A 19465-nucleotide genomic window follows, 5' to 3' on the forward strand; every position below is an offset into this window, starting at 1 on the left:
TCTCACGTGGTCTGCACGTCCAGCACGAACGCTGGTCCAACTGAGGCGCCAGGTGGAAATGGCATGGCAACCCGTTCCACAGGATTACATCCAGCATCTCTGGGAGAATAGTAGCCTGCATTGCTGCGAAAGGTGGATATACACTGTACTAGTGGCGACATTGTGCATGCTCTGTTGCCTGTGTCTATGTGCCTGTGGTTCTGTCAGTGTGATCATGTGATGTATCTGACTCCAGGAATGTGTCAATAAAGTTTCCCCTTCCTGGGACAATTAATTCAAGGTGTTCTTATTTCAATTTCCAGGAGTGTACGTGTTCCAAAATTCTACAACTGATCGATGTTCAAGATATAGGTCTATAGTTCTGCACATCTGTCCGACATCCCTTCTTGAAAACGGGGATGACCTGTGCCCTTTTCCAATCCTTTGGAACACTACACTCTTCTAGAGACCTATGGTACACTGCTGCAAGAAGGGGGGCAAGTTCCTTTGCGTACTCTGTGTAAAATCAAACTGGTATCCCATCAGGTCCAGCGGCAATGTCTAGAATAATTTTTTGATTAATCAACAATTAAAATTGACATATAAAAACTGAAGATACATACATAAATGTATGTCTGCTCCAGAACAGTAAGTGCACTACAATATTAGAACATGTCTTTCATTTTATACGAGAATAACTTCTCGAATACATAATTACAATAATGCATTTACATTTTTTTTATTAACTACTAGAGGCTCCCTTCATGGAAAATGTTCCTTTCATGTACAGAGCTTCAACACTTTAAGGTAATTATAATGCAGTAATTATTTTTGTTGGTATAAATTTATTCAGGCATTCATGTTGAATGTTACTTAAGTTTCTTCTGCCTGGTCCATTGATGAATGAATGGGAACTTTTCATGCTTCACCAAGTTTATTCACATTAATTGACATCCGAACTGCACACTTGTCATGTAAACAAAACACGAACAGACTTCACTGATCTCTTTGACTTCCAAAAGTAACTTTAAAACTGACTGACAAAACAACAACTCAACAACTAACTTGCAGGCTTGCTGCATTGCTTTGTATAGACTTTTAACAATAACTTCCCAAATACAGTATTATTAATTTTGTACAATTTTGATGTAACAATTAAAATTTACATATCATAAAGAAACTGATGTTACAGCCGAATGATGTATAAAATACAATACTCAATGACAATCTTTTATAGTAATACCTGTAGTTTTCCATAAGAAAATCATTCTGCAGTTTACTTACAATAATGTCTGTCATATTATTTTAGTTACATAATTAATTAAAGTTTGGATTTGGTTAATAACAAGTGCCTTATCTGATTAAATACATAGAACATACAAATAAGGCCACAAATTCTGGAATTTGAAAAACTGTGAGATGTAAACAATTAGAGAGTTAATTAGAAATGTAATCACAAAGAATATTAATTACAGAGGAAGTCATAAAAATAAATAACAAATGAAAATACATTGCTTGGTAATAACTTTTAAGCTGTTCCTCAGGATAGTGAGGCCTAAGGTTACTGCACTATTAGATTGCAATTTTGTTAATTAGAAGCATTGATTTTTCATCCTAACATCTCTGCAGTCTCTAATTATTCATTTCTAAGGACTTATTACTTCAATTTCATGATTAGTTACTTAATTTAGTACATGAACATAATTTTATCAATGACAACAATCCACCGATAATTATGACAACGCACGACCTTCTAGAACATTCCACATGCCTTCCCAATGAATATCAAGTTTTTATCAAATAGGACAGAAATACATATATACAGATACACATACAAGGCCTTTGGAAGCACTGAATTGTCTGATAACTACCCGGATGCATATTAAAAAAAAGGTGGTATCGGACATTTCATATGAGTCCTGGGGGAGACTGTACCATTATAATGGGGTGGGTGCGGCAAAATGTAGGCTGTGTATTGTCTTTCAATTTAACGTGTGGTACAAACTTATTAGCTTTTCCCATTCCTTCTGAAAATACTTCACGAAATTCTGTACGCAATCTAGCGACATTGTCGTTTGGTGCAACAGCCAATACTGAAGGTACATTGTCTTGGACGCAAAGTCCAGATAAATCAAAGGCATCTATACCAAAACTTTTTTCACTGTTGATTGAAACATAGTAAAATTCACTGTCCTAATGTGAGACTTGTAAGTGGCAGGCAAACTACACTGTCCAAGCACCGGAATTTCCTGTTCATTGTAAGCACTGAGGTCCTTGCTAGATTTAGAAAGGTGTGATGAGCCTAACTGTTCATACGTGGCACAATTAAGCAAAGTTACTGAGTCACCTGTGTCCAACTGAAAGCACACACGATGGCCAACAATTCTTAATGAGACAAATAGTTTATTAGAACATTGCTACGCAGCACAAGGCAAGGTGGAGGCACAACCTTAATCTTTTGTCACAACCTGTTGAAGGTTTGGAAAACACAATGTTCACTGCATGTGCACAAGCCTGTTTGCTCTGGTAATGGGCAAAATTGGAATTTTTGTGCCATTGCAAACAAACTGCTTGGACACGGCTGTTTTTTCCCATATGTAACACATTGTGTTCCATGATGCACAATCCTGTCTTTTATGGTGAGAAAAACATCTGGGCAAGACGTCACAAAATTCACAGGCCTGTTTACATGTCTACGTGGCTGTCCATGCAGTTGTGTACACATTAATTGTTGTTGCTGCTCGGTGTGGTTGTGAGAAAGGGACGACTTGACCCAACAAGTTGTAGTCTGGTCAAACTTACTGGCCACTATGGCACCCAAATCATTTTGCTGTAAGATTTGCAATACTTGAGGAAGTGATGAGTCAGAGTACTTAATGATCTGTTCCCGTATTCTACTATATGGGACATTGAATGTTTAGCATCACGTATCACGAGATTACTGTAAAAGTTGCCACATCTATACTTTAAATTTACACTTCTTAGTCATGCTTGTTTATTAAGACAGTATGTCTGTTCCATCTTTTTCTGCAAGCAAACGAACTGGTATCTAGCTGCTGCTACTTGAACTTTCTGGTCATAGTACTGAGTTAATGCAGTGATTACTTTGTCATAACTGAGTTTGTCAGGAGACGTGGTTGAGAACAGTTTTTGTATTAACTTGAACACTGGATACCCCACAATTGGGAAAAAGTATTGTAGCTTTACAGTAACTCAAACACAATAAACTCGACAATGTGCTTGGAACTGAGTCAGGTATTCCAGCCATTCCTCTTCTGTGTCATCAAATTGCCACAACATTGGTATGCCGGCCGGCGGCACTTGTCGAGCTGGACGGTTTGTTGGTTGTGCAGTTTGTTCAGCCAAAAGTTGTTGTACCATCATCAACAAAGCAGCAATTTGTCGGTTCTGAAACTGGAAAACTTGGGTTAGGTCCATCACATTGGCAGTCTGCGGCTGTGGCATTGGGGCAAGGGGTGGAGGGGGTGAAATAGCTGTGGTTTACACAAATGTGTTAGAGCAAAAAAGTAAGCAAAGCCTCTGAAAAGAGAAAGTTGATTTGACCTGCAGCTCCCTTCCTGGAATACATGCAAGAACACAACAACAGTTGAGCAAATAGAAACGAGTAACCCTGCAAGCTAATCGGCCAAGTCGATTAACTTCGATCGCCACTGAATTATCCTCGTTGCCACTGTTGTATCCTTATTGCCACTGTAGTGTCCTTGTCACCACTGTTGAGTCCAGTCTTGTACCATAGCAATCAGGGGAGAGGTTGATGTTTGGTGGTTGGTATCCTCTTTCTACATCACAACTGTACACATGTAGTAACAGGGTTCTCTATTTACATAAACAGGAAGCTAAACATATTTAAGAGAGTCCCTGTGTTATGGCACAGGTTCTTCAGTATTAGTCCACATTAGCCTCACTGCTGTTGAAGTACAAGTCCTGCTGTGTACACTAATCTGCTTGCATTGTACTGACAGATGCCAGCTCGGTGTGCGAATTAGTGCGCCAATGACTGAGCAACCGGGATTGAGTGATCCAGCTGGTGGCAGTGATCTGAATACTTGCGGCTGAGAGGCCACTGGTGGCATGTTGCTCGAGAGCCTGCCTCACCTCAGCCTCTCTCCTGACAGGCGTGCTCTGTCCGGCGCCCACTATGCACCTTCTCGCTGCATCTTTGCCAACCCCTGTGCTGGCAACAGCATACACCGGCACAGAGTGGACTCCCTCGTAATGTGTTAACAGTGTTAGAACTAAATTAATGATCCCACAATCTGAAGATCCTATAATTAAAGCGAGTATGTCAATGGGAAGTAATGAACTGTTCAAGTTCTTCCTCCAGTTTCCAGTATCATTGCACGACCAGTCAGTTACCACACAACTCTTGAAAGAGGTGTTTCATCCTTTCTTCCTAGTCGACTAGATACCCACTGTTATCCAGTTTTTTTTAATTTTCTTTCCCTTTTTTTGGGGAATATACATGTAGCTGCTAAACTTTTCTAAACATTTACATATTACACAGTACGTGAACAAACTTAAAAACAAATGCAATTGTGTGCCTATATGCGGCACACTTGTCTCATACATTTCCACCTTCATTACAGTGCAGCATGAATCATAAAATTGAATGATGTTTTTCTGATGAACACGAGAGTTCGTTAAGCAGATGTCTTGTAGAGCCAGTGGATGTACAGTTGCCACCTTAGTTGGCAGTCTACAGCATACTTTGAACAGTGATTTGTGTCCGTTACATTCTTAAATGTGTATGTATGCACTCACTGCTAGTAAATATTTTAGTTGTTCTAGGGAAGTCCCCCATTGTGATAATTAATAGTCCCCTAGCATTACCAATTGTGAACAAACCTTGCTGTGGAACAATGCAGAAATATTTGTTCGTGTATCACATAGTCAGTATCATTCATCATACCACTTTAGCATCACAAAATAGTGGATTTTTAAATACGACCACAAAACAGAACTCCGGATTAGATATCGTAACAGCACAGATGCACTTACAGTCTGTATTGTTTAAACATAACTAACAGTAAACAACATAATTATCACACTGTGGGGCTTCTTCACCTCATCTGCTGCTGTGCACCTTGCCATCTTAGCCCTTTGCTGGTTCACTCATGACTGGGTGAGATATTCATTCATTGTTGTTTACACATTTTTCTGCAACAGTGTGTGCAACTTAAAAAAATCATAGTGTAAAAAACAGATATGCTGGCCTCTACTGCATGTTCAGTGCAGGACGAATAGGGTAACGATCATTTGTGGAGCGACTGTGCTCATTGTTAACTGAGGTCAGTGTGTGTATACTGCAGGTCAGATACACTGATATGTCAACTATTACATTGCTATTTATGGATAACAGTGACTGCATAACTTTGCTGTATTCAACAAGAAAATGACATAACCTATACTGTCTGGATATTCCTGGGTAGGTTATGGTGATTCAGCTGGTGGACTGTGGGTTCCAAGATGATACTTTTGGACATATAAAGGAAACTTTTTGAAAACATAACAGATTAAATGCAGTAGATAATTACATATTTCCCACACATTTGATACCTCAGCTATGTGACACCACATGCACATTTAGGTTACTGCCTCAAGTGTTGAAACTGATGTATGTTGTTGTGATAGTGCCACGACATTTAACAGTGCCGCCACGACAGTACACACAAACGGCGATAGAGGCGCTCCGCAAATCGGCTGAGTGCGGGAGCGCCACCTAGCTACGAACGGCGCCGGCCGCATGTCACGGCACGGCAATCGAATATGAGAGACTGAGTTGTAATCATGTGATCAGCTATTGTTTCTAAGAGAGAGTGTTGAATATCCACGCAATTATTGTGATTAAAGGTTATAACATACTTCTTACTGTGTATGAGTCCTGCTATGGACATTATGGTGTGAAAGCTCAATGCCAGATTGATGGGTCTCCATCCATTACACTGCACTGTGTTGGTTGTGAAATGGAAAACAATAAATGACTTTTTCACCTACTCAGCGTATTTATTTATTTAATATCGTGTTAGTGCTGAGGCTTACCACTGACAACTCTTATTCCAGTGAGAGACAGTCAGACCTCACTCACTCAGTTTGCTGCTGTCAAATGAGTCACGTGCACTGCAAAGGAGCATTTATCGGGAAACCGATAAACTGCTTGCCCGTGGCTCACACTACGGGTGTTTCACATCTGACAGTCGTTCAGTCCCGATCGACTCAGTGACAGTGAGTGGTCCACTGTTAAACAGGCGGTCCAGAGATGGTGGCCCCTCGAGGAATGGCACTGCCCTCACCAGGGGTGGCAGGCAGCGCTGCCGCTGCCGCTGCCGGTAGCAGCACAGGAGCACTCTGACCCCAGTCTGAAGAAGCTATATTTTCTTTTAATATTTTGTCAGATAAGACATGGGTGGATGGTAAAGGCGGGGAGGGGGGGGGGGGAGATTGCTAACTAAAACAACAACTTTTTAGGGAAAAACACACTGGTTTATTCATTTTTTAGGTGCATTGTGTAGTGACAGCACTAAACTTTGCAAATAAAGGCCATATGTATGCTTTAAAAACAGACTGTATGATGTTTGACACCTGTAAACTGTCCATCTGCAGTCTTTACAGCTTCCGTAGTTACACACTTTGGCACCGGGTTGTACAGGAAGTTATACACTCCTCCATTTGGTTGATTGTAACACTGCTTGGTCAAATAGTCTACAAACTCATAGTAAGCAGCTCTTACATACGACAGCCAGTGGTTCTGTACCGACTGACATTCCACAGCACATATCGTGTAAATTCACAACACTTGATCGTATCTTAATTACATACTTGGACACAGTGAAGTTCATTCTTTGATGACCTCACCATACAAATTAACTGTGGTGGCTTTACTGCCTTGCATTTGAATGTCACTTGGTATATGGAAATGGTCACAGTCTTTTACAATCTTATTCTCTATATAACAAATCATACTGCTCATATATCCCCACTTGTACCACGGATATTAAACTTTGGATTCAACATGCTGCGTGTTTTCAACTTTTATAAGCACAGAAAAGTCATCATACAGTTGCAGACTCATACCCACATTTACTTGTTCAGATACACATGCAGTAACAGCAGTGTGCTTGTGAACCATATTACTGTTGATTGGGGATCTGCCTGCAGTTCCCACTTGTGCTTGCTGTGGTGGCTGCTGTGGTGGAGGAGGAGTACAAGTGAAAGTCACCAGGCACAGTAAAGCAGAAAGCCCATCTGCAGACATCTGCTGTGTCATTGCAGCCATAATATGTCCTTGTCCTCATCCAGTAGTTTTGATACCACTGATTGAGGGACTTGTTGGGCTGCTGGAACAATAACAAGCCGTAAGTACATTTAAATATATATTTGTTAATAACAGTGCTAATAATTATATTAGTGTTATTAGATAGTTATATTCCTCCTGTGCCAGAGAGGGCGGGGAGGGGAGAGAGGGGGGAGGGGGGAGAGGGGGGGGGGGAGGACGGCGGCAGCGACTTTATGGTCCCTGCTTTCGGCACTTCAATAGCCTCTGTCGCTCAACTAAGGGGGGTAGGGGGGGTCTCAGGTTGCTGCATTCATAATATAATGATGGGAAGAGAGGGGGAGAGTTTGATTCTTATTGGTTTATTAGGTTTTATAGCAGTCCCACTGGCTGAGAGGGGTTTCCCACCAATTTTATCCTGTATGGCACAATTGCCTAAGATGGGAGGGTTTCCCGTGGGTGACCTTAATAAATCTCCATTTTTGTGTGTGTGTGTGTGTATGTGTCTGTGTGTGTGTGTGTGTGTGTGTGTGTGTGTGTAACTGGCACTGATAACATACTTCAGTACTAATGAGAATACAAATGGAGTAATGTATTCACAATGAGTATGTTAAGGAAAATGATAATGAATAGCATTAGCATTTATATTTCATTTGTGTGTAAGAGAAAAAGCTACTTGGAGTGACCTATATTATAAGACACTGTTTGCAGAGGAAAGGTTGGGGTAAGAATCCTGGTTTGTATGGAATATGATGAATGAGAAATTTATTTATTGTGTTAAGTGATATAGTTATTTACTTCTTATTGAAAGGAGAAATGTGTAGAGGATTATTATATTTTATTATTTCGATACATTGTAAAGGAGGAGGACAAAACTACTATAAAGCAAGCAGGTATCATCCCCTTATTAAAAAATCATTGTACCTACCCATAGATTGGAGACATTGTTGGAAAGTTATGATAAATAACAATGTGAATGGGTAGTATTATAATTACCCCAAAGTGTGCCAGTCTTGTGACACATCAAAACTAATGTTGAAAATGAGTGGAATATTTCATGGGTGTCAGTCTGTAATTGATCTGGGCTGTAGTGTGGTTGATCTGACTCAGCAGATTAGGCAACTTTGCTTCATCTTAGAGGGAGGGAATGTGACAGATTGCCTAGGGTGACCATCAGTATTAATTTTTAATCCTCAGAAGCATTGTAAGTGTGGGCTTTTATTTCCATTATCACAGCTGGGGCAATAAGCATGCTACAGGTGAGAGAATTTATTTGTGCTAATGGAATAACAGTGCAGCAGAACTTCTTTATTTGTATAAACCACACAGTTTTCACTGGTGCTACTGGAGAAAAAAGTAGCTGGCATCTAACAGCGACAGCAAGGATGCAGTAGTGCACCAACCAAACAGTACCCAGCTGCCTCCAATGACACAGTGAAATATAACTTTTTATATACAGATGTTCAACTATTGTTTGGTTTGTGTTCTAGAATGATCAATGCACCAAGTCAAGATGGTACAGTACTTAACATTGGATGTAGTTGAACATGGTTGTAATTATGGAATATAATGGCGCAACATACTAGCCCTCATACTTAAATGATGATATCAGAATATGAAATGTGTGTGACTTTGAGCTCTTCTGACATGCAGTCTCATGTTTGCCAAAGTGTTTGCCCTTTGTGGAGCTCAGTTAATGAAGTTCAGCTTTTAACAGTCTATTTAATTTGGAACGAAGAAACTATTACAAAAAGGTATAGTTAGTTACTTCTTGGAACACTAGAATCTCTGTGTGTGTTGAACTCTAAAAAGTTGTAAACAGATATGATTTTTGACTTGAAACTTGGTTTTGGTTAGATAAGAATATTTCCATCAGGACTAATAACCATTAGTCATTGCAAATGATCAGGGGGTAATTTTAGCTCCATTAGTTGACACTGAAAGTGGATCAGTTTTTAGATTCTATGAATGTCCAAATTTGGGAAAGTTCCTAACACTGGGTGCAATATTACATTCCTGACAGGCAGATCACCACCTGTTTCAAAGACATGCATCCGATTTCACAAGACTATATCATCTACACAAATGAAGATAGAATGTCGGGGTGAATTGTAACTTACAGATATATCTACAAAGGTTTCAGCATCTGATTTTTGAAATTTGAGACTGCACTGTCCTATATGCAGTTGTCATTGCCCAGGCAAGAAATAGAATTTTCGGCATGTTCTCATAATCTTGATGAAATTTGGTTTTCTGATATATCAAACTATGTGATTCCTTCAACTGCTGTTTCCCCAAAAATGAACAGGTCATGAATTCTTTCTGGCGAAATTGTGAATTGTCATGATCACTTGTGGCATACGGCTGCTGTGTTCCCCATGTTATTATGTTGCAGTGGTTAAGTTTTCAACGTAAACAGAATGTAGCATCATCATAGAACCCTAATTTGAAAGGCAATTGTTGTCCTCCACCTACAAAGCCATAATGGATTTACAGAACCTTCCTGCTTTGGTGCGGTCTACCGTGACTTCCTCTTCTGTGACAACCTCTTTCTCTCAGTTCAGCTCTTAAATCCAGTGTCATAAATTATTTGTTGGGTATAAACCAATCTCTGTCTTCCTCTAGAGTTTCTACTCTCTACCATTCACTGCAGTAACATGGAAATTTCCCTGATGTTGTTAGATGTATCATATTATCCTGTCTGCACTTCTTGTCAATGTTTCCTATATATTTCTATCCATAATGATACTGCAGAGAACCTCATTTCTTATTTTATTAGTCCATCAAATTTTTGGCATCCTTCTACAACAGAATATCACAAATGCCTTGATTCCCTACTTCTCCAGTTCCCCAAAAGAACATCACTCACTTTTATACAATTCTATGCTCCAGACAGACATTCTCACAAATTTCTCTTTGAAGTGTTTGATACTAGTAGATTTATTTTTTCCAGGAATTTTGTCTTTCCAAATTGGATGGACATTTTGTAACAACCTATAATTATATCATAGACCACAATGAACTACAGAATAGAAGAATATATTCTCCAGAATGAGATTTTCACTCTTTAGCAGAGTGTGCACTGATATGAAACTTTCTGGCACACTAAAATTGTGTGCCCGACTGAGACTTGAACTCGGGACCTTTGCCTTTCACGGGCAAGTGCTCTACCATCTGAGCTACCCAAGCATGTCTAATTAAGTACTGGAGAGAAGCACGGAGGATAGAAATCATAGAGGGAGACCAAGAGATGAATACACTTAGTAGATTCAGAAGGATGTAGGCTGCAGTACGTACTGGGAGATGAAGAGGCTTGCACAGGATAGAGTAGCGTAGAGAGTTGCATCAAACCAGGCTCAGGACTGAAGACCACAACAACAGCAACAACCACAACAATTCAAAAATCTTAGCAGTAACCTACGCACTTTCAAATCAAAACTGAAGAGTTTGCTCACACGTCACTCCTTTTATTCTGTCAAGGGGTTCCTTGAAAAGTTAAGCTGATTCCTATGTTATATTGTTGACTGCATTTACTTAAACTTATGGCTTGTCTTTTTTGGGTTCATAAACATTTTATTTTCTCTGTTTTACTTTTGTGTTGTAATGTCATGTACTGACGCATTCCATGACCTTGGAGATTTGCGCCTCAATTTGGTGCTACACACCTAGAATTGTAAAACGAAATAAAATAAAAAGTTGTAAATCCTCTGACTATTGCCTGGACCAAATGTTCCATCTGTTCCTTGCATGCCTCAATGTCACTACATAACTACTCACAAATGTCAAATTCAGTATTGTATCTCAGCTTAGGTATGCTGGAACCGTATCTACTGCCATCACTGAGTCCTGCGACACTCACCAGAGGACCGAGTACAGTCGCATCCAGTTTGGTGACCTACTCAGGACAGTGAAGCACGACTATCTGACACCTCGACTGTGATATCATGTACTGATACCACCCCACAGGAACTGAAGTCAGTAAGGAAACTGCAAGTTTCTGTCTGACGCCAATAGTGGTGGCACAGTGCCTTGCACACCTGGAGGTGCTCGTCCACACCTCATGAGCTACACCTGCAGTGAGTGCTGTCTGCCATTGCAATATAGGACAGCTGGTGGTAGCCATTCAACCCACGCGCACTCGGATCCTCTTCACTATGACAGCAGCATTTGTGCTCAGTACAACGAGCCTCTTCCTTGCTGGACTCTATTTCTTGCTGCATAATTTGTAATTGGTCATCATGTGATGAGAGGAATACGAGTTAAGTAAATCTTCTGTTTACTGTGCTACCTTGCTTGCTAATCATTTCTGCTCCTGCCCAGCTTTCCTACAATTGCATTTGCAGCACCACTCTGTAGCCTGCTGGGAATGAAGTTGTACACGACGTCAACTACTCTGACCGACTGCTTTTGTTTATTTATTTCTTTGTTTGTTTGTTGTTTATTTAGCCTCACCAGTTCAGGGCCGTAAGGCCCTCTCATACATCTCACTTGGCACAAGACATAAAAGAGATACTACAAAACTTACCAATAATAATAATAATACCACCTGATGCTAATAACAATATTTAAATTAATAATTATTATAACAGTAAAGGGCATTTTTATGTAGATTAGCTTAGCACAGTTGAAGCCATATTTAGCATTATCAAAAGCAAAGTGGGTAAATGAAGAGCAGAAGCCTAAAATGAAAGTGACAGTGGCTGGTATGAAAGAACCAACATCTGGGGGAGTGAGTTACACAGAATGTATGAGAGATGTATATTGTGATAAAGGTGGACTATCAGCTGCCTTTTGAAGTTTGAAAGGAATTTAATTCTTCTGCTATTTTGAAGAAGACTATTCCAAAGTCGAGTTCCTGATACAGAAAATTATTTAGAGAACATGGCAATGCTTATGTGATGGTACAGAGAGAATTTTACCTTCATGAGAGCAAGTATTTCTGCTGTGCTGTTCAGATAGTTGAGTAAGAGTTGAGGACAAATAAGAGAGGGTGCAATGATTGAGAAGACAACATAGCAAACATAGAGTATGCTTATTAGCATGTAGACATGATATTTGTTCTTAGGCTGCTGTGATACGGTCGAAAAATCGTAAGTCACAAATGTAGTGTACACAATTGTTTGTCACTAGTTACAGCCTGTGTGAACTTTCATACAAATGTCCTTGGAGAATGACATTGCTATAGTCATTTAGGGGAAGTATTTGTGTTTATATAAATTTTTTTTTCAGGCCCAAAAGGAGACTCTTTTTCATATTTGTGTAGTGAGTGAAGTGATGCTGACAATTCCTCACAGACTGCAGTTGTGTGTTCAGTCCAGTCTAAGTGATTGTAAAAAATTATCCCAAACTTCTTTGCAGAAGAAAATTTTTTTTTCTGTGCCTCTTATGATTATGGTGGTAGAGATTCTCTGAACAGAGGGTTAATAAGTCTTTTATGAGCAACTAAGATTGGTCGCATTTTAGACAGGTTAAGTTTTAAACCTACAATCTGTGCTCACATTGACAGGGCAACTAAATCGGCATTTACATGCTGGATGGCTGTGCACTTATTTGTTGGCTTTACACTTAGTGTACAGGTGATATCTACAGTGGGGGAGAATAGTTGACACATCATTAACGTATAATGAGAATGGTAATGGGCTCAGTACCGATCCTTGGGGGACCCCCGATACTACATCCCTCCATTGTGCCCTTATGTTCCATCGTTACATAATGTTGGTGAGGTGTACGGTACAAGTGAAACCACTGTATAGTACTTGAAACAAAATGTTTTACTTGTAAGTTTGGCAAGTAGAATGACAAAGTCGAGAGTGTCAAAAACTTCTCTGAAACCCAAAAAGCACATAATATCAGCTGTTGTTTATCGATAGGTAGTTCCAGTAAATCAGTTAAATTTATAAGAACAGTTGCCGTGCTACGATTTTGCCGGAAACTGGACTAGCATTCAACTAAAGGGCTAACTGATGTTAAATAATTAGTAAGCTGTTCGTGAACTATGTATTTTAAAGCCCTGGATAATGCAAGTAGACTGTAAATGAATACATGGTGCTCTTGTGTGTTGATCTAGTAAAGACATCAGTGCACAGAAATACTCATTTAGATTCTCCATAGGAACCAGAGGTTGGGGTGCAGGTTTGGGTTTACCTATTTCCATCCCTCTGTGAAAGTTCTAAGTTAGCAAGTGGGCATAGCTCAGCTTTGTATTCCTCTCAGATTGACAACCTCAGTTGCATAGTTGCTTGTATGAGAGATTATCACCAGAGGTTGGGTGAAGTTTGTACATCCTGTGTGCTGCACCTGTGACACTCATAAGGTGTAGAGTAAGACATGGTGCAGGCTTTCTCCTTACTCTTACCATTCCCAAAGGAGCATTTTTCTCATATTAATTATCGAGTCTCTTAGTCAAGTTGGATACTTCATTATTTATGTCGAGCTTGTTCACTGCCATTGTCTCCCAAGAAATATGATAGGCACCAGCTGTAACATCAGACATATTCATGCACTTAAAATCTCTAACAGTTGCCAACTGTGATTTGTTCTATGGGTATTGCAACAAGTAAGTCACAAATATTACATCACGACAAGGCAGGTTTTGTGGTGCCAATCAATTTTGGTTGTCTGGTTGTGACCAGTTAATATTGTCACGAGGGTTAGACCTCTGCCTATTTCCTGTGTTCATGTTATTTAGATACGACAATCCCAAGTTATTCATTCTGTACTGGATCTATTCTGCCCATTCTGACTCTCATTATTGTGTGGGTTGTTATATCTTGGATAAAACTGATGCTCACTCCTCCTCCTCATATTAAAATACGGAGTACTATTTTGTCTGATCTGCCACTGCTGGCTGCTGCACACTTGCTAGGCCTGCCACGTGAGACATCCAGTGAATCGAGAACAGCCACCAAATGCTCCATATTGCCTCTTGTGCATCGATTACTATACCTTTTATGTGTGTTGACAACTTCAATGATAGGAATTTAAAAAGACCTTTGTGAGTAGCAGGTTCATCCCAGTATTTTGTCATATTTAAATATCACTCAAAATACTTTCTTAAACTGCCCTGTTTTATGTTATAATGTTCACAGATGCACACTTCCTTTCAAAGTTGTTCCTCTTCATATGGAGGCCAATATTTGTTTCAGAAAGCTGTTTTAAATTCTTCATAACTTTGACATTTCTCTGCTATTTCTGTGCCTGAAATAGTGGCACCCTCTTGTATATAGGCTGTGCCTAGCTTAATTTTTTGTCAGTAATTCCACATTTGCGATAATAGACTCCCTAAATCCTCTTACGAATATGACCGGACGTGGAGAATAGTTTCTTCAGAATAACCACCTAAAATTGCCTATGTTTCAGTAGCCACTCTTTCAATAGTATAGCTGACAAGTCTGGCCCTGGTCCCACTCGATCAAATGATTATTCGTGCAAGGACTGACTGGTCTCATCTCCTCTCTGTAATTTCCAAAAACATTGCCTACACGTGTGCTTATCAGTAACAGTCCATGCACATATCTTCTATTGCTGCTATTCCTTGCTACAGGTCACTCACTCCCCACACCATTGCAGTATTTTACACTTAAATTCAGATTCAATTTGTGTTAAGTCATTCTTTACTATGCCATTAGATGTGCTGCACTTGTGCACTATTTACTTCTTGGCTTACACTCTGTGCAGTTGCATGTAATTCAGCATTAAGCAATGTGTTAATGTATGTCTCTTCTGCCTGTAACCGGGATGAAAAGTTTACAGGTACATCTACATCTGCACAAATACTCTGCAAGCCCCCTTACAGTGTGTGGCAGATTGTACTTTATACCACTATTAGTCATTTCCTTCCCTGTTCCACTCGCAAAGAGCAAGACAAAAATGACTGTCTGTATGCCTCAGTATGAGCCCTAATTTCACATATCTTATCTTTGTGGTCCTTACACACAATGTATTTTTCTGACAGTAGAATCATTTGTCAGTCAGCTTCAGATGCTGGTCCTCTAAATTTTCTCAATAGTGTTTCTCAAAAAGAACATCACCTTCCCTCCAGGGATTCCCATTTGATTTCATGAAGCATCTTTGTAACACCTAAGTGTTGTTTGAACATACGAATCTAGTAGCCTGCCTCTGAACTGCTTCAGTGTCTTCCTTCAGGTCCTATATGTGGTCTCCCTTACAGGTGGGTGACACTCACCCAAAATTGTCCCAGTAAACCAAAGTCGGCCATTAGCCTTTCCTACCACAGTTCTCACATGCTCGTTCCATTTCATATCACTGTGAAACGATACGCCCAGACACGTAAATTACTTGACTGTGTCAGGCAAGATATTAGTAATATTGTGCCTGAACATACAGGTTTGTTCTTCCTACTCATCCACATTAATGTACATTTTTCCATATGAAGAGCTCACTGCCATTCATCTTACCAACTGGAAATTTTGTCTATGTTGTCATGTATCTTCCTACAGTCACCCAACTTTGACACCTTACCGTGCATCATCGGCAAACAAATGGAGATTGCTGCCCACCCTGTTAAGCCAAATCATTTATGTATGTAAAGAACAACAGCAGTCCTATCACATTTTCCTGGTGCACTCTTGATGATAGCCTTGTCTCTGATAAAGTCATCCAAAAGTTCTTGAGCTTTCCTTCTTGCTCCACAAATAAATTCTGGAACTGAGTTATGACACAGAGGTCTCATTTGCAGACTGTGATCTTTTTAGTGCACCCACTTCATCTGATATTTGTTTTATTGTATCTGGTATGCCTCTATACACTTTCTGTAATTCTGTTACATCAGAACGTATTCCTGCAAAATTCTCATTGATGTGACCAGATTGTTCCTTCACAACCTGATCAGGCATTATTTCGATTTGATCTGATTGTTCTTTTGATACCTGATCTACGATCTAGTGTTGTTCTGACTGTTATTCAAACTTAATTAAAATTCTACTTCACATGCGCATCTAAACTTTTTGCCAAATGCTCAAAGCTGTTACTCTCTGTAGCCTTTAATTTTTGATAAAGCCCCACAAATGGGTCTGTTATTGGAGGTCTCTGTGGAACTATTTCAGTACATATGGGATGTATTTGTACTTCAGTTTCGATGGTGACTGCATCAGTAATTTCAACTGAATGCTCCACTATGTTGCCATTTTTTACATTTTTTTCATAATGTATTTCTTCTGTATGATCCATGTTTTCTTGTTTGCCAGTTTTTGTCATAACACAGTTGGTAATTTTGAAAAGTAAAGTTTTTAACTTCACTGGGTTTTGCTTCTGGATAAATAATATTTCGTGAACTTTTGAGAAGAAGCACATACATTACAAAACAAAACATGTTCACACCTGCATTTTAACTATGTAGAATGCAATAGCAGCCATCTTAATGTTATATCCCTCGAGAAACAACCAATTACTATAATTATATTCTTAAAATTGCAAACTGAAAATTTTATGATGGGGTATGAGGAATTTCACGATTTGTGACATCGAACAGCAAAAGATAAAAAAAGGATGTCCTTAACTGGCATTTTAGCTCTCTTTTGTGATGGCTGTAATATTTTTTCAATGCCATATAATTATTTTCCTTTCACACTATCAAAAATAGATATTTCTTCTTTAATTCTCTCCCCTCCTCAGATGTTTATGCTTCTTCTTTTATCAGGCATCACATCGGCGTATTACAAGCAACAAGGAAATTATTTGTATGTGTGCACGCATTTTGTCCTGTTGTGGTTACTCACTTGTAACCTATCTTTCCTGCCTGGCGGATAACAAAGTGAAAGAAATATTTAAATCACGAAAAAGTATGTGATGCACAAATAAAGGTTTATTCAGTCCATGGCACAATTTGTTTAATACTAGAACACTCATCAAAAAGTAGTCGGATTTTTTGTTTTACTGAATTACCTTCATTATACCTTTCGGCCACTGCGTATTATGATCTTTCGATGTATCACGCGCTGGTGGCTGTTGCACATCATGATTCTTTGAGAGCTTGTTGACCATGAAAATACTATATTAATTTCCATATATGAAGTGGTAATGAGTATTAGTATGGACTTTGTAGAAATAAATCTGCAAGTTTGATTTTTTATGAATACAATACTTAAACAACATGGTGTGAGAAACAATCAGTCATTCTGTTTTCAAACAATGTGTGCACAATTCCTGACACACTTATCTGAAAAATAAGAGTGGATTACATAAAATTAATGTTGTAGTGATACACGAGTTATATAATAAATACCGGTACTATTAACTGCAAGAATGATAATTATTATGTGATAAATTAGATATTATACAGAGTCCCAAAATGTACAGTCTTAGACATAAAAACTGACCGCCGGCCGGCCGCCACAGAGACTAAGTCCGAGTCGTTCACTTAAGGTGGCCAATAGAACTGACCGCCCCTGACAACTTTAATTCCGGCCATATAAACAAATTCCGGCCATATAAACATACAGAGTCCCAAAATGTACAGTCTTAGACATAAAAACTGACCGCCGGCCGGCCGCCACAGAGACTAAGTCCGAGTCGTTCACTTAAGGTGGCCAATAGAACTGACCGCCCCTGACAACTTTAATTCCGGCCATATAAACAATCTGGCAACACTGTAAGATGCGGAAGTGTTAGGAGGAAGTGTTGTCTACTTCCGAGATGATATGGTTGGAGTGAGCAATCGTCGGGCATTTTAAATTTGCAAGTCGCGTGTTCGGGTCCAACACATTTTTTTACGCAAATTTCGATAAATCCTTATGAGTCTGATTGAACGTCGAAGACAATCCGCTTAACATTCTACCCACCCGCAATAACAAGTATTCCAGAAACAATTCCGCAGGACAGCTCGTGGCTTAGTCGCGACCATAACAGCTTACGCTCGAGCGTTTCCTCGCGCTGCAGCGGCTACTGGCCACCGCCCAGACGCCACCTGCCGCCTGAAATCCGGCGCCGCCCATGTGAACGCAGCGCCACGCTGTCAGTGTATGTATCAACTGTCATTTTAGAATTTGAAGTTCTAGTTAGTATCTTGCAGTTAAGCACTGGATTTTGCATACCTGAAAATCATGAACTACGGTTAAGCATTGTAAAATTGAGTCGCAAGTGCAAAAAGGTGTAACATCTGCAACACAATATTTACTTTGGTATAACAGAGGGATGAATGTAGAGGAGGCAGCTAGAAAAAATTGAACTGTGTTCGGAGCGAGTGCTTTTGGGAAAAATACGCCAGAAAAAGATATTCTTGTTTCAACAAAGATCGTTCTGCCATGAATGATTTTCCACATTAAGGAAGTCCAGACTACTAAAATATGTGACAAAATGGTTCAAATGGCTCTGAGCACTATGGGACATAACATCTTTGGTCATCAGTCCCCTACAACTTAGGACTACTTAAACCTAACTAACCTAAAGACATCACACACATGCATGCCCGAGGCAGGATTCGAACCTGCGACCATAGCAGTCGCGCGGTTCCAGACTGAGCGCCTGAACGGATCAATGTATCGATGATTAGTTGTTAAGAAAAAAAGCTCTTATGTGTGTGAAATCTTATGGGACTTAACTGCGAAGGTCATCAGTCCCTAACCTTACAGACTACTTAACCTAAATTATCCCAAGGACAAACACACACACACACACACACACCCATGCCCGAGGGACGACTCGAACCTCCGCTGGGACCAGCCGAACAGTCCATGACTGCTGCGCAACAGACTGCTCGGCTAATCCCGCGCGGCATGTGGTTTTCAAATGCATGTTTTCTGCTTGTAGGGAAATTTACAGGAGATTTTCAATATTCTCTGCCATGCTAACCTGGAATCCCCAGATTCCGAAATTCCAATTGCCGCCTGTCGACAGCCGGGTTGTGTACCACCTGGGGTTTGCTTTGTTTCATTGGTTTGGCCTGGGTGATTTCAGGACCGGACAGGACCAGAGGGTGTTGAAGCCTTTGGAAGCAAATATTTTCAGCCGAGCTCATTGAGCTAACAGACGGTGACCAGAGTAGGTTTTCCCTATCGGCCCCACGGGATTTTTATTATTATTATTGTCTTTATGTCATCAGCAAATCCGATATGGTGCATCTTCCCACCAATGAAATAGATGTGCATTGTTCGATTCAGTATTTCCGTCACATAAATATGAGTTATAATTACGTGACACTGCTGCTAGTAGACATATTTCTCACTTTTTATTAGGCAG

General features: G+C 39.8%; 1 protein-coding gene across 4 annotated transcripts in view; it reads right to left on the reverse strand.

Annotated features, from left to right (window-relative positions):
• Nucleotides 1–209: 209 nt before the first annotated feature.
• The window catches only part of LOC126336263 (uncharacterized), a 251650-nt gene continuing 232394 nt past the window's right edge, over nucleotides 210–19465 (reverse strand). The window contains exons 10-11 of one of the 4 annotated variants that reach the window (XM_049999760.1): nucleotides 17174–17447; nucleotides 6459–7334 (exon numbers count right to left, since the gene is read on the reverse strand). The gene's annotated coding sequence lies outside the window, so the exon portion shown is untranslated. Of the gene's footprint in view, nucleotides 3394–6458; nucleotides 7335–17173; nucleotides 17448–19465 lie in introns of those variants that run through there. The other 3 variants (XM_049999762.1, XM_049999761.1, XM_049999759.1) reach the window with 3 other exon arrangements.

Source organism: Schistocerca gregaria, chromosome 2 (genome assembly GCF_023897955.1).
Source record: "Schistocerca gregaria isolate iqSchGreg1 chromosome 2, iqSchGreg1.2, whole genome shotgun sequence".
Classification (NCBI taxonomy): Eukaryota; Metazoa; Arthropoda; class Insecta; order Orthoptera; family Acrididae; genus Schistocerca; species Schistocerca gregaria.